A 13,958-nucleotide genomic window follows, 5' to 3' on the forward strand; every position below is an offset into this window, starting at 1 on the left:
CTGGGGTCTCTCCCCCTTGACACATGCATTTACCCAGCATGGGAAGGCATTTCTTTCAGAAAGCCTCACTCCCTGGGTGCTGCGAACTGGTCTTTGGAGACATTTATGAAATCTCCACATCTTTCGGAATCCAATTCTGCAGGGGAAAACGAATTCACAATGACGAAGCCCTGGCTTTTGTTTTAAGGCCAGGATCAACTGCTAAAGAAATTGTGCATTTTCTACCTAGTAACACATTTTTGTTTCCAGGCTGCTGGTCTTGTCTAATATTTCAACTTTCCATCACTTTCTGTCACTTAGAAGCAAAGTAGGAGTTTCTCTTTTGTTCCCTACTTATATCTCAAATATGTGTCTTTAATTAAGTATTTTACGACAGCATCAATTCACACTGATTAGACATAATTACAGAAACAAAATATGCAGAATACATATTAATAATGCCTGCCACCTCTGAGGGAACAATGAGGACCTAATTTAATGATCTAAGTGTTGGTTGAAAGCAACACCGAATTAAAAAAAAATCATATATTTTGAAATGGAGCTTATTAGTAGTTTTGAATACAAATCTAAGCTAAAATGCACCATTATCTGGGTTTCAATACATGTAATTAAAGAAAAACAACATTGAGGGCAACATTTGTTTATATGAAGAATCAAATGACACCCTTTAATAATAAAAGCTTGATTCAATGAAAACAGTTTCAAATGTGACACTGGAGACAAGCTGTGATAATGTGTAGCCCAATTTCTCAGGGAAATTTTACCCCTATGAAAATCAATTTCTGACAGTATTCTGTCAATCTTAATTTCCAGGTTTTGACACCATATGCACATGTAACGGCACTGTTATTGGGGGAAGCCGCATAAAGGGTACCTAGGAATTCTCTGTACTAGTTTTGCAACCTCTTGTGTGCCTTAAACTATTTTAAAATACCAAAAAGTTTTAGAAAAAAATTCTATTTAAAAAGATTTTTTTTTAATTTGGGGAGGTAATTAGGTTTTTATTTATTTATTTATTTTAATGGAGGTACTGGGGATTGAACCCAGGATTTCATACATTCTAAGCACATGCTCTACCACTGAGCTGTACCCTCTCTCTACCCAAAAACCTATTTCTGATGCAGAATAAAAATGTATTTTTCCAACTTGCAGAAGAATGTGCTGTCTCAGTAGAGCTTAGATAATTACGATTATAGAGACATATGACACATTATTTCCAGCACTTGTGAAGGCGTCTGGAGTCAAAGAAGTTTTGGACAATGAGTTAACATTCTCAACAAAAAATTCTCTTTGCTCCACATTTCAATACACTCAGGAAAAAATTCTGTAAACAACTGTAAATGAGAGCTCTACTTATTTTTTTTACGGCTTCAGATGCTCTTCCAGTAGTTATTAAAACAGTATTTACAGGGGAGAGGGTAGAACTCAGTGGTAGGGCATGTGCTTATTAGCATGCACAAGGTCCTGGGTTCAATCCCCAGTACCTCCAATAAATAAATAAACCTAATTACCTTCCCCCTCCAAAAAAAAAAAAAACCACCAAAAACCAGTATTTACAATTCCCATGAACTTAGTTGTGTCACTGGATCTCTCACTTTAACTTTCTTGTTCTTTTTATAAACTTTGTAGTTAAAGTCATAGTTTTGTATTCCTCCCCCTCATAAGTGAAGCTCAGAGAGAAAAAAAAGGAATATAAAGCATTGCAAATCAAAATTGTATCCAATGTAAATATCTGTTCATATTTCGTTTAGGTGTAACTGTGTGTGTGTGTGTGCCCGTGTATGTGTGAGGAGGTGTGTAATCACACAACGTCAGGGTCAAGAGGACCACAGGAATTGCCTATTTCAACCTACATATTAACATATTAAGCATATATACATTTGATATTTATAATACACTCTGCTGGTTATATAATAAATCTTTGCATTTCCATGGCATTCTTTAAGGGGCCATGATAGCACACACTTAATTTTATCCTAATACAATTTTGTGAATTTACTAGAGCTTGTTATCATTAGTCTCACTGAGAAAATGGGCAGCTAACTTCCAAAGAGGTCCAGCCTCTAGGCATGCTCAAGTGAGGTTGGCAATTAAAACCCAGATTGTGCATCTTTGCTCAAAGTACTTCATCCTAAGCCAGTCTCTAAAGCCACAGTCATGACTAAATTGTCTTGTTTGGTATCTCCAATAGTGCCACTTTGAGAAAGTGTTTAATTAAAACAGTAACAGGAGTTAGTCATCTCATTTTAAATTATAACAAATCAAAGCATTCTGTGAATGACCTAGGAACACTGGGCCTAGCATCGTAACTCCTGTTCTTTTCTTAACAGCTTCACTAACATACAATTCACATACCATACACTCATCTCATGTACATAAGTCAACGTTTTATTTGAATATCCACAGTGTTGTAGAACTACCAGCACAATCTAATTCTAGAACAGGCTCATCTTCCATAAAAGAAACCTTGTATCCATCAGCAAGCACTCCCTAATCTGCTGACCCTCCACTACCAGTCCCTGACAACCACGAAGCTACTTTCTGTTTCTATGGAGATTTCCTTAATCTGGACATTTCCTACAGATGGAATCACACAATGTATGATCCTGTGTGCCTAGCTCCTTTTACTTAGCATCATGTAGCACGTATCAGTACTTCATTCCTTTTTATGGCTGAGTAATATTCCATGATATGACTATGCTATATATTATTTACCCATTCATCAGCTGATGGACATTTCGGTTGTTTCCACTTTTGTGCTATTATGAATGATGCTGTTATGAGCATTTAGATACAAGTTTTTGTGTGGACATACATTTTCATTTCTCTTGGGTCTATACCCAGAAGTGAATTGCTGGGTCATATGGTAACTTTATGTTTAACTTTGGAGAAACTGCCAGCATTATTTCCAAAGTAGCTCCATCATTTTACATCCCGTCAATAATTCCTTTTTTTTTTTAACTGAGCTGACAATGTCACTCTGAGGGCTTCTGTCTTTACTGTAATTAGTCAAGTTCAAAGTCTGTTCTTTCACATACTACTGAGTCTGACCAGTGGGGGAGCATATTTACCTCACTAAGATTTCAGAAAAGCGATCAGGAATTAGAATGGGAAGGAAGAAAATTAAGGATGTGTTTATCAATTCTACATCTAGAATGTGAACTATTTTTTGGCAAGGAAAATTAAAATCCGAGGTTACAATGAACACATACATACACACAAAATGTAATTGGCCGTACAAAAATCAAACACAAACCAAATCAAACAGAAATTCCCAATGTAGGCATTTGCTCTTTCATCTCCTTTAAGAATTAGGGGGTATTTGAACTGTTTTAAAACTAGTTTTATAGTTTTCAATAGCAAGAACCATTTTTAGCCATAAAGGCATCTATGCAAAAGGCCTCACACCTGCTCCTTGCCCAGAGACACACAACTATTAAAAATAATTCTCCAAAGATGCATGAATAAACCTTTTATAATCTCAAGGATTCTTAAGTTTCTAGACAGGGATCAATACAGAGCCTGGCTTTTAAGGCAAGCTGGGACACCTTCTGGAATTTAAAACACATGCTTGGCCCCTGACAAATCAAGTAAGAGTCTGGAGGTGAATGAGACTGGTTCTTTTGTGTACAAACCTAGCAGCACTCTGACTCACTCTTTCTGTGTGGCCAGAAAGGTGTGTGCAGGACAGGGAGGCAGACGTCTTCTGGCTGGCACTGCTGGGGAGCTGGGGCTGAAGCAGCCATTTTTTCCTTTCACCTTGACTCTTATCCATCATCTGGTTTGTTTGTTGTGTTTTATTTTAATTGAAGCATAGTCGATTTACAATGCTGTGTTAGTTTCTGGTGTACAGCATAGAAATTCAGTTATATATATATATGTATTAATATATATATATTATATATATTCCTTTTCCTATTCTTTTCCATTAGAGGCTGTTACAAGACACTGAATACAGTTCCCTGTGCTACACAATATGACCTTGCTGTTTCAGTCGGCACTTTTGACTTATCCTATCTGTTAGCTACGTGGCCCGATTTCAGCTAAGCCAGTACAAAGCTGGAAGGGAAACCTGTGTGGGACATTTCTCTCGTTCTACTGTCTCCCCCCCGTGTTACTTTCAACCCTGATAAGCAAACAGATACTCTGGCTGGGGAACGATCTCCAGCAGGGATAGCTGGAAGGTGTTGAGTGAAAATGAAAGAGATGAAGAAGTAATGAGTAAAAAGAAAAAAAAGAGTGGAAAAAGAGTGTGAAATAGGGAGGGAGTAGGTCCCGAGACAGAGGTCAGAAGGGCAAAAGGTGGCCGTAAGCAAAAAAACAAGAGCAAGGAGTCATTCGTGGGCTGAAGGTGTTAGCAAGTGCTATTCTCCAGGGATCATCCCGGTTCCCAGTGTGGTCTTCACGCCCTTGGTCTGTACAATATTCATGGGTAATGCCCAAATTGAGCTTGCCAACGACTTCAAACCTCAGCAGGAGTTACCAGTGGTTTATAGCTTCACAAATTGAAACAGAAACTCAAGACGCCTTTGATAAACTGCAATAAACTATTACAAAGCAAAGAGAAGAAAGCCCGTCTCAGTTACAGAATAACACAGAAAGAGAAAATCAAATGTTTTTTTCAGTGGGAGGGGAATAAACAAAGCTAGCCAGCTACCTAGTAGCAAGCACTGATTATAGAAGTAAGTTGACTACGGAGGTCCACTGAAGTGTGGGCTACCTGTCCTGCAGTCATCTGGCCATTCAAACGATTTCAAAGGTACTCTGCCTAGTTCCGAGTGCCACGGTTAGAGAGGGGTGTGGAGAACTTGGAAAGAGGTCAGAGGGAAGCCATAGAGAAGATCAAAGAATTGAAGAAAAGGGACCTGGGAGGAACTAGTCAGGGAGCTGGAAAAATTCAACCTGGAAAAGAGAAGGTTAAGGAGATAATTTACTTATGGTCCTGAGCCACACGAGGTGGTTCTCACAGGCAAGATGGCCACCTGCCCTCCATCTCTGCTATGGACCAAAGAGTCAAGAGGCTTACATATGCATCACGGGGGAATCTCAGTTAAGTATAAGGAATTCCCTGACATGAGAAATGGCAAATAATGAAACGGGCTGCTGATCATGGACAAGAATAAGGAATATCCTCTGGGGTCTTAGAAAATAGGTAAGGCTCTCCTGTATTTGGGATGGCTTTACAGACCTTGCCACCTAGAGTTGGGGGTGGGATGAGGGAGTGGATACATTCTAACATTCTAGAACACACTTTGGTTATACTTCAGACTTCTGTACTCATCATCTGCCTGGCCAAATGTCCCACCTTTCTAGGGTTTTACACAAAAAGCCTTGCCTGGCACACAACTTTAAGATATAACCATTTCATCTGTGAAAAAGAGCACTGGAAAGTATCTTTGAAGAGTGGGAATGTGTTGAAGGACACAAGTCAGCTAAACAAGACCCACAAGAGTGGGGGTGGGGGAAGGCACCTCGGAATGCATGCTGGGACTACGGCTAATTAAGATGTTGACTGAATCTATGCTAATCATGTCCCACCAGACTCTGCTGGATTAGTATGTAAATTGGTAAACTCTGTTCTGAAATTGCCCTACCAGCTGAGGTCTAATTACTGACTAGACATAACAAATAATAATGGCATTTGTATTTTAGGATGTTTAATTATGGAAATACATGTCTGGAAAAAAATACCAGTTGTATTGCACAGAAAGAGAATTCATAATGTTTTACCCAAGGTTTATGAAATTTTACACCTTTAATAAGAGCACCAGGAACTCGGATGGGGGAGGTAGTCTTTCAGAGATCTAGTATTTGTGAAAGGGGACCAGAATCACAGTGATTAATTCGCTGCTTGAGTCATTTCCCCAAAGCTTCTCAAAGACTAATTGTCTCATTGCTGATACACAGCATCTTGTGAGCTTTTAGTTCTATCACCAAAAGAACTGGAACTCATCCATGAAGAATAACCAAGATGCTACAGATTTAACGTGACTACTACTTCGTAGCAGGCACTCAGACGGAATTAAAAGCAACAGGCCAACAATATTTGTAGGAAATGAAGCCCCTAGAATAGTTTTTCTTCACCCAAGTTATTCTATGATATTGAAATCATTAAATTTATAAACCAGAAAATAGTCCAATTCTGAAGCAAGGGAGTGTATTTCATGGTTTTGGGGAAAAAAAACAGCTTAGGTCGAGAATTCACTGAATGGGTATCTCGGGACAGAAACGTCTTTGCATCCATTTATTGCATCATTCTGTGACCTACTCTTTCCAAAAAGTAACTCACATGGGAAGGGTTATAAACAGTTTTAGACAGAGTTGTAATCGCTAGATTTGCCCACTGCATTGCTATTTCTCCCATAATTTTAAAGGTATATGGGTGATCATTAAATGTTTATTAGGTTTTACATCATAAAATAAATTATTCATGTTCTTATACATTCTGATATCTTTACAGCCCTTCCGCCCACATTTAGCTAAACAAATCTCATTTGCATAACATTTTAATTTTAATTTAGGTGAGTTTTGTTATGAAAATATAAGGCTTAAGTGCCTATTATGTCCCAATTAGGTGCCAATTTCCCACACTTTTCTTAGGTCCATACAGTGCATTACTAATGAGGGAAAGTTCACCTAATTAACAAAGATGGATGATTTCCTTCCACTGACAAGAAGTTTTAGAAAGTTTGCTTTTGCTGTTCCATGGCAAGAGGATGGGTATTAGCGAATAAAATTTGTTAAGTAAGCTTGTGGTTACAGTAGCTTCAAGCCTTATTATAGATTTGAAGTTATACATGTATATGGAAATTAAATTGGTTGATCACCTTAGTCTGAATTGGTGAAAACAAAATGTTAACTTATCTTCGTGGTGCAGAACTACAGGGAAGAGTAATACAGTTATTACTGTGACCTGAGGATGTCTGAACTTTTCATGGAAATTCACTGAACAAAATAATTTTTAACTGAGGGCTCAGGCTCTTTGTCTCAGCAGAGCTTATTGGCATGTTGATAACTGCATTTATTTCGGGTTCAACTGTGGCTTTTAGCTTCTTTTTCTCAAGAGTCTTAAAAATCGAAGACACACAAGGAGACGTTTGATTCCCCAGAGGTAGATGAAAAAAATCTGAACAAACTTTCCCTTCCGATCTGATACTGAGTTCTCACCATCCAGCAGTGCTATTAAGCTTCCATGATGACATCTTCCTGTAGGCAATATATCACTGAAACATTATTTTAAGTGCTAGTTCCCAATGCCCAAAGGCACCTGTCAGCAATTATGTATTATTTACTATTAAAACTAATCGTGACCCACTCTAAGCACTGAACCCAGGGTCAGGGACTCCGGGATGTTAATTCTCTGTCCCCTGCTTGTCAGGAGTTTTGGGAGAAGTCAATGTGGAGTTAGAACATTTGGAAAATTCCCACAAAGTGTTTTGTCAACACGCATGTAAGCAGAGTGTAAGCCTAAACAGATGTCATCTTGAATGTACATCTCTCCGTGACTGGCTAGCAAGCTACTGTGTAAATCTCCTATTTTTTTGGAATTCTCACTTTGAAGCAAATTGTACAATTTCAGAGCACTGTCCTTTCAACAAATGGTCTTTGAAATCCTCTTTCATTAAAACAAGCTACAGATTATCTTGATCAAGAGGAATACTGATCTCAAAATGTGCCTCACTTTGGTCATGGGGATATAACCAAAGTCTCCGAGTTTGCTGTTTCCAGAGGAGAAATATCATGGAGTCGTTCTCCTGCGGCTCCAAGCACCCATCCTAGCTAAGTAGGTTTAGGGGCGTGAAAGCAAGGCTTCCAGGCTAGTGGGCAGGAGCCAGGAGTTCAAGTGTGGCCATGCCATTCTTTGAGACTCTCCTTCTTCCCCTGTCAAGAGGAGCCTTCCAAGCAAGAGCTGCAAGGAACAAATGAAAACAAATGTGTGCCCAACACACAGTAGATACCAAATAATGGTTCGTGAAATAAATATGCAACAGAAAAGGTTAAACAAATCTAAATTTTTCTGGTACATAAATTAAGGAGCAAATGTAAGGGGCAAGGTCTCATATCTTCCTGGTGACCTAGTTATAAAAGAAAAAAAGCACAACGTATTCCTTTCAGTATTTACAAAACAGAAACAGACTCAGAGAGATGGAAAACAAACCTATGGTTACCAAAGGGGAAAGGCGGGGAGGGATAAATTAGGAGTTTGAGATTAGCAAATACAAGCTACTATATATAAAATAGATGAACAAGCTCCTACAAGGTAGAGCACAGGGAACTATATTCAATAGCTTGTTATAACCTATAATGAAAAGAATATGGAAAATAATACATATATATGTATAACTGAATCACTATGCTGTACACCAGAAACTAACACAACTTTGTAAATCAACTATACTTCAACTAAAAAAATTTTTTTAAGTATATCTTGGTATTTGTTACCTGGTGATTACTGTATAATTTTTTTTAGAGCCCATAGGCATATGTTCTGTAGTTTCACATTATAACTTCTACAAAGATGATAGAATAGTTTAAAGATAACAAGAGAATGTTAAAAGGAAGTTTATACATATCTTTCCTGGCAAGGATTTTTCTTTTAAAGACTGCCTGCACTGAGCGATATTCAAATCTTCACACACACGGGGCAGCTCCACCCAACAGACTTGTCAATGATAATGAAGAAAACTGTACTACATACCAGGCCCTTAAAAAGGTAAACATTATTTTAGGATTCCTGAGCCATTGAAAAATGCTATTTAAAGTTCCGGTATATTAAGTCCACATCCTTTAAACACACACTAGTAGAGTGAGAAATGAGAACTTGGGGTTCAAATGTGACTTGTTGATCATCACTTTGTGACCTCAGGCAAATTCCTTAACTTAAACTCTCCCAACCTTGATTTCTCCATCTGTAAGGCAGACGTAATTTTACAGCACTGTCGTAAAGATGAAAACGGGAGAATGTACAGAACGTGCATGGCACGTGGAGGCATTTAATGAAAGCTTGTAGAGCCCCTGCATCTGATCATCCTGACTTTCTTGCTGCCTTGCTCTTTCCCACTTCCTTCTAGAAAAAGGCTTTATCCTCGTGTCAGATTTATCCAGAGGGCCTTGAAACCACTTCGTTTTCATATTATCTATTTTTTGTCTGATTGCAATATGGTTTCCTCTGTGTGGATATAAATTCTTAGAGAGCAGGGAAGTAAGACCTTTCTTGAATTTTGCCCTAATGTCCAGTTTAGCGTTCCATACCAATGTTTTATTTTATCCCGCACCACATCCTCCTTATGGCCAGGAGTCTATTGGAATTTGCCTCAGAAAAATTCAGAGTCCATCTATTCCTGTGGCCGTCCCATGGAAATGTACAAATACCTTTCATACTAAACATCACATAAAACTCTAATGAGTTGTTAAGCATGAGGCAGCAGTGTAATAATTAAAACCATGGGCCCTGGAGCCAGACTACTTGGCTTCAACTCCCTTCTCTCCCTCTGTGAATTGCTTCAACTGGGGCAAATCATGTAACCTCTTTGTCTCCGTTTCTTCATCTGAAAAATGGGATGATAATGATACTAATACCTACCTAAGAGGGTTGGTATGAAGATTAAATGTAATGTACTTGGAATAAGATAAAGCACTCAATAAACGTGAGTTCTTGCTATTATTATCATTGATATCTTCACAGATGGTTTTTTTTTAACTTGGTTTTTGTTTTTTTGTTTTAAAATGGCAGTACTGATGATCGAACCCAGGACCTCGTGCATGCTAAGAATGCGCTCTACCACTGAGCTATCCCCTCCCCCTACAGATGGGTTTTGAGCTAGATGAGCAAAGAGATGTTTATGGCCACACTGTGTCCCCAGCACCCAGGCCAAAGTACACACATCTTCCCAGAGTCACCCATCCTCTCCACCTCCCCATCACTCATCCAAGTTATCCATTTCACAGACCCTTTCCTCTCAGCTGCCCTCTTTTTAGCAGCTCTCAAACTCTTTCCCATTCCCTCTTCTACAGACTCTGCCACAAGTCGTGTCCTCAACTCCTCTGTCCTGCATTCTAGCTGGCGTCTTAGTTGAGCCTCCATTTTCACAGGACTCTCTCTATAAGCTTCCCAATACGGAACCCTGACTATTTCACCTCTCCATTTGAAATTCTTCTGTGGCTCCCCATTACCTACAAGATCATGGAATAAATAAATATCATGTCGCTATAAAGAAATAGTTAAAAGGGTGTGGTATTCAGAATAATGGCTCCCCAAAGATGCCCTGTTCTAATTCCCCAAACTTGTGACGTCACATTACATGGCAAAAGAGTCTTTGCAGATATGATCACAGATGTTGGGATGGGAATTCCTTGGATAAGCCTGGTGGGTCCAATGTAATCATAAGGGTCTCTTTAAAGCAAACGAGGAGGTAAGAGAGTCAGAGTCGGAGGAGGAGATGAAATAAAAGCAGAGGTCAGATGTGAGGCCACAAGCCAGGACTGCCGGTGGCCTCTAGAAGCTGGGAAACCAAGAAACTGATTCTCTCCTAGAGCCTCCAGAAGGAAGACAGACCTGCTGCTACCTGGCCTTTAGACCATTTCAGACCTCCAGGACTGTGAGAAAATAAATTTGCATTGTTTGAGGACACTAGATTTGTGGTCATTTGTTACAGCAATGATTGGAATCCAATCCAAGGCAACTGGACAGACAGTGCTGACTAAATAAATGTGTTGAGGTCAAAGACTATGTATGCTAGGAATGTGCCGAACTAATGCAGTACCTTCAGGAGTCTTTTTTATTCATGATCTGCCACTGCTTCCTCTCTCAACTAAGTGCTTCAGGAGTGGGCAGGAGCTGCATTCCCCAGGTTTCTACAACTCTGTCCTTTCCTCAGCTCCCCTGCAGGAGGCAGGAAGTGAGGTCAAGCCGGATGAAAACCCATGTGTCTATACAAATAGAGGTGGAGACACACTTGCATCCCAGTTCGCTGGCAGACTGGGGCCCCAACTAGATCTATGGTGAAAATCAGGGCAGGCGTGGCCAAAAACCAAACCAAATTTACTTCTCCTTGCCCCTACCAAGCAAATCTAATATGCTGCATCCTGTATTTTAATGTAGAACTTAAAAAAACTTTTTCTTTTTTTCAGTGGAGGTACTGGGGATTGGACCCAGGACCTTGTGCATGCTAAGCATGTGCTCTACCACTGAGCTATACCCACCCTTTAAATTTTAATATGTTGTTTCTACCTTGACGTTTTAACAGCAGGTTTTACACAGAAACATGTACAGCACCTGTCAAATCCCTACATATACATGTCGGCTGTCAGCTCATAAAGGAACTCAGGGAACAGGGTGAAACTGTCAAGGGAGATTCTCCGGCCAGCATTAAGATGAACTGTTGGGAATGACCCGTTGATATGGGATCTGGGAAGAAAGACATGGGTATTAAGAGAGGAATATATAAGTAGCTAAAAGGTGCTTTCGTGGAGCCGGGGACAGATCTAGGGGACAGTCACATGACATGATGTCATAAATTCTCTGGGCCTCAGTGTCCTCATCTTTAAAATGGGCATGATAATACTTATTTTGCAGCACTGTTGAGAAGATTACATGATAACATGCTTGGGAAGATGCCAGGGCAGTGTCTGCTACATGGTGGATTCCGGACAAGTCCCTTTCTTTCCCATGATGCCCTTTTCCTATTGATATTATAAATTATGTACATTATGGTGATATATCATTGAACACAAACCACTTAACAGAAAAAAAGCTCATCTGTCAAGACACAAAATGAGAAGGAACGGCAATTTACAAATGGTAAAGACAAAGTTCGCTAAGACGTTTTGGTCTGTATTTTCCCAGCTTGTACAATGGCCAGATTAATTCACGAAAAATCGTACTTTTGAATTATTGAAATGCCCAGCAATGAGAATAACACATTGTGCTGTGTGAGAGGATTATTGATTAACTTAGCTCCCAGGTTCTAAGCGGCCAGTAATATACTTCACTGTATCAATAATGCAGAAGAATTAGCATTTTCTGTGGTTGCTGAAACCACATTTGCAAGTGAACCATGTGAACATGAAAACAATTGCTGGAGCAGCAATAGATGGTCTCTCCCCTTCTGGCCGTGGTCACCTCCACAGGGAGCCCAACCAAAATATAGCTTTTATCTCTAACAGCAAATGTGGACCACACTAGTGACATCCAGGTGCTCAATAAATATATGCCAGATGAATGAAAATCGCATAAGGTGGCAGTGAAAAGTGACTAGCAGAAATATTTTAAAAGATCAACCTGGAAAGAAAATCAATTCTAATAACTTCGATGCTCTTGGGCTCAAATATTATGAAGGTAAATAGTCTTTGAAACTGATTCGAGCACACAGTACAGAATAGTAAATAACATTGATCAAAACTTGAAAACCTCCCAGGTGGCCTTAGAGTTCACAGATAAATTGATTAACTGTTATCTCACACTCAGGACCCCAAATTAACTGCCTGCATTCCGTAAATAATTTCTAGGCAAAGATAAAACTGTTTGGGTGGATTAGCATTTTCAGTTGAAGAAGAATGAAAATTGACACTGAAAGGGAACTGGCTTTTTTTTTTTTTTTTGCAAAAGATACATCAATCAAATAATTAGCTTGTTTTAAAGAAAGCACGTATTTTTCAGGCATGCATATTAATATGGATGCAAAGAAACGTTATTTAAATAGTTATATACTTAAAAAACTGGTGGCTATTAATGACATAAATGCCACACCTTTTCAATTTTTGAATATTCTAATAATCAGGTCATTTTAAGACGAGAATTAAGAAAAAAACTCTACGTGCCTAATCTCAATTGAGGTTAAAGGTCCAGACCTAGGTAATTAGTTGCTGTTGAATCATTTTATTTGCGCATTGTTTTCATGCTGTACAGATGCAACTGGACTGGTAAGAAGTGTATTATTTTGCATATGCTCAGTTTAGAAACTAAACATCTACCATCCGAACTTCGCACAGTTTGTAAAGTTTAGTTCAATTTTAAAAAGGAGGGAGAAAATGCAGTCGGTGACAAGAGGCAGCATCCAAACTCTGAGATGGGGGGGAGACCACAACAAAGATTACCATCCCCTCCTGCAGGGTGGGGGAGGGGCAGCAGGGTTTGCAGGAATTTGGTTCTCAGCTATGAGAACAGGCTTCTGGACTTGTCCATCACAGAAACAACAGCTGTTTGTCACTTATACCTTCTCCATGCATACCCCAACTCGAAAGACTTTGGTAGTCTGCTTAAGGGATACACTGCCTCAAACTGATTTAATCTATTTCTAAACTATTCAGATTTCAGTTTACCAGGATTTAATAAAATATTTATATACACACATATATACACGCATACATATATATCACCACATAAATACCAAAATCAATTCTAAAAATAAGAGAATGGGATTAGGGAGTAAGAAGTAACATTTGTCAAATAAGGCTGTGTAAGCAAGCTGATTGCATAATACTTATTCTTCCTGATTCACGGGCAGCTTCCTCATTTCTTTTGTTGAGAACACTGGCTGAGTAACGAACAGAGAATATAAGTTCTTCATGACTGACTCAAAGCTCCGTTACCTTCATTTCAGTGGAACCAGTTTCCCCTTTATCCCACTGTCTGGAACTTACTCTTGGGACAGACTACTTGGTTTATCAGCATGGGTTTTGGTCCCCACAGAGCTAGTTCCACAACAGGTGAAATGTACATCCTTAGAACAAACAAGTAACTGAGAATTTTCCAGAAAGGTCTGATTTTCTCCCACTCTCAGGCAACTGTACCCCCCAACTAATCAAACTGAGATAGAAATGCTTGAAAAATCTGACTCTCCTATAAATAGGTGCAGTCTGACATGGAGTAGCCTGTCTGTGTGTGAGCACTCAGATTTTGTTTAAGTCAGCGGCTTGAGAGTGATGCTAATCAAGTTTGGGAAAAGTCACATTATGCA

The 13,958-nt window shown here is 39.2% G+C and overlaps 1 protein-coding gene across 7 annotated transcripts in view; it reads right to left on the reverse strand.

The window, feature by feature from the left end:
• Nucleotides 1-13,958, reverse strand: part of MID1 (midline 1) — a 333,537-nt gene that overhangs the window by 190,572 nt on the left and 129,007 nt on the right. The window lies entirely within an intron of this gene.

The sequence above is a fragment of the Vicugna pacos genome, chromosome X (assembly GCF_048564905.1).
Source record: "Vicugna pacos chromosome X, VicPac4, whole genome shotgun sequence".
NCBI classification, from domain to species: domain Eukaryota; kingdom Metazoa; phylum Chordata; class Mammalia; order Artiodactyla; family Camelidae; genus Vicugna; species Vicugna pacos.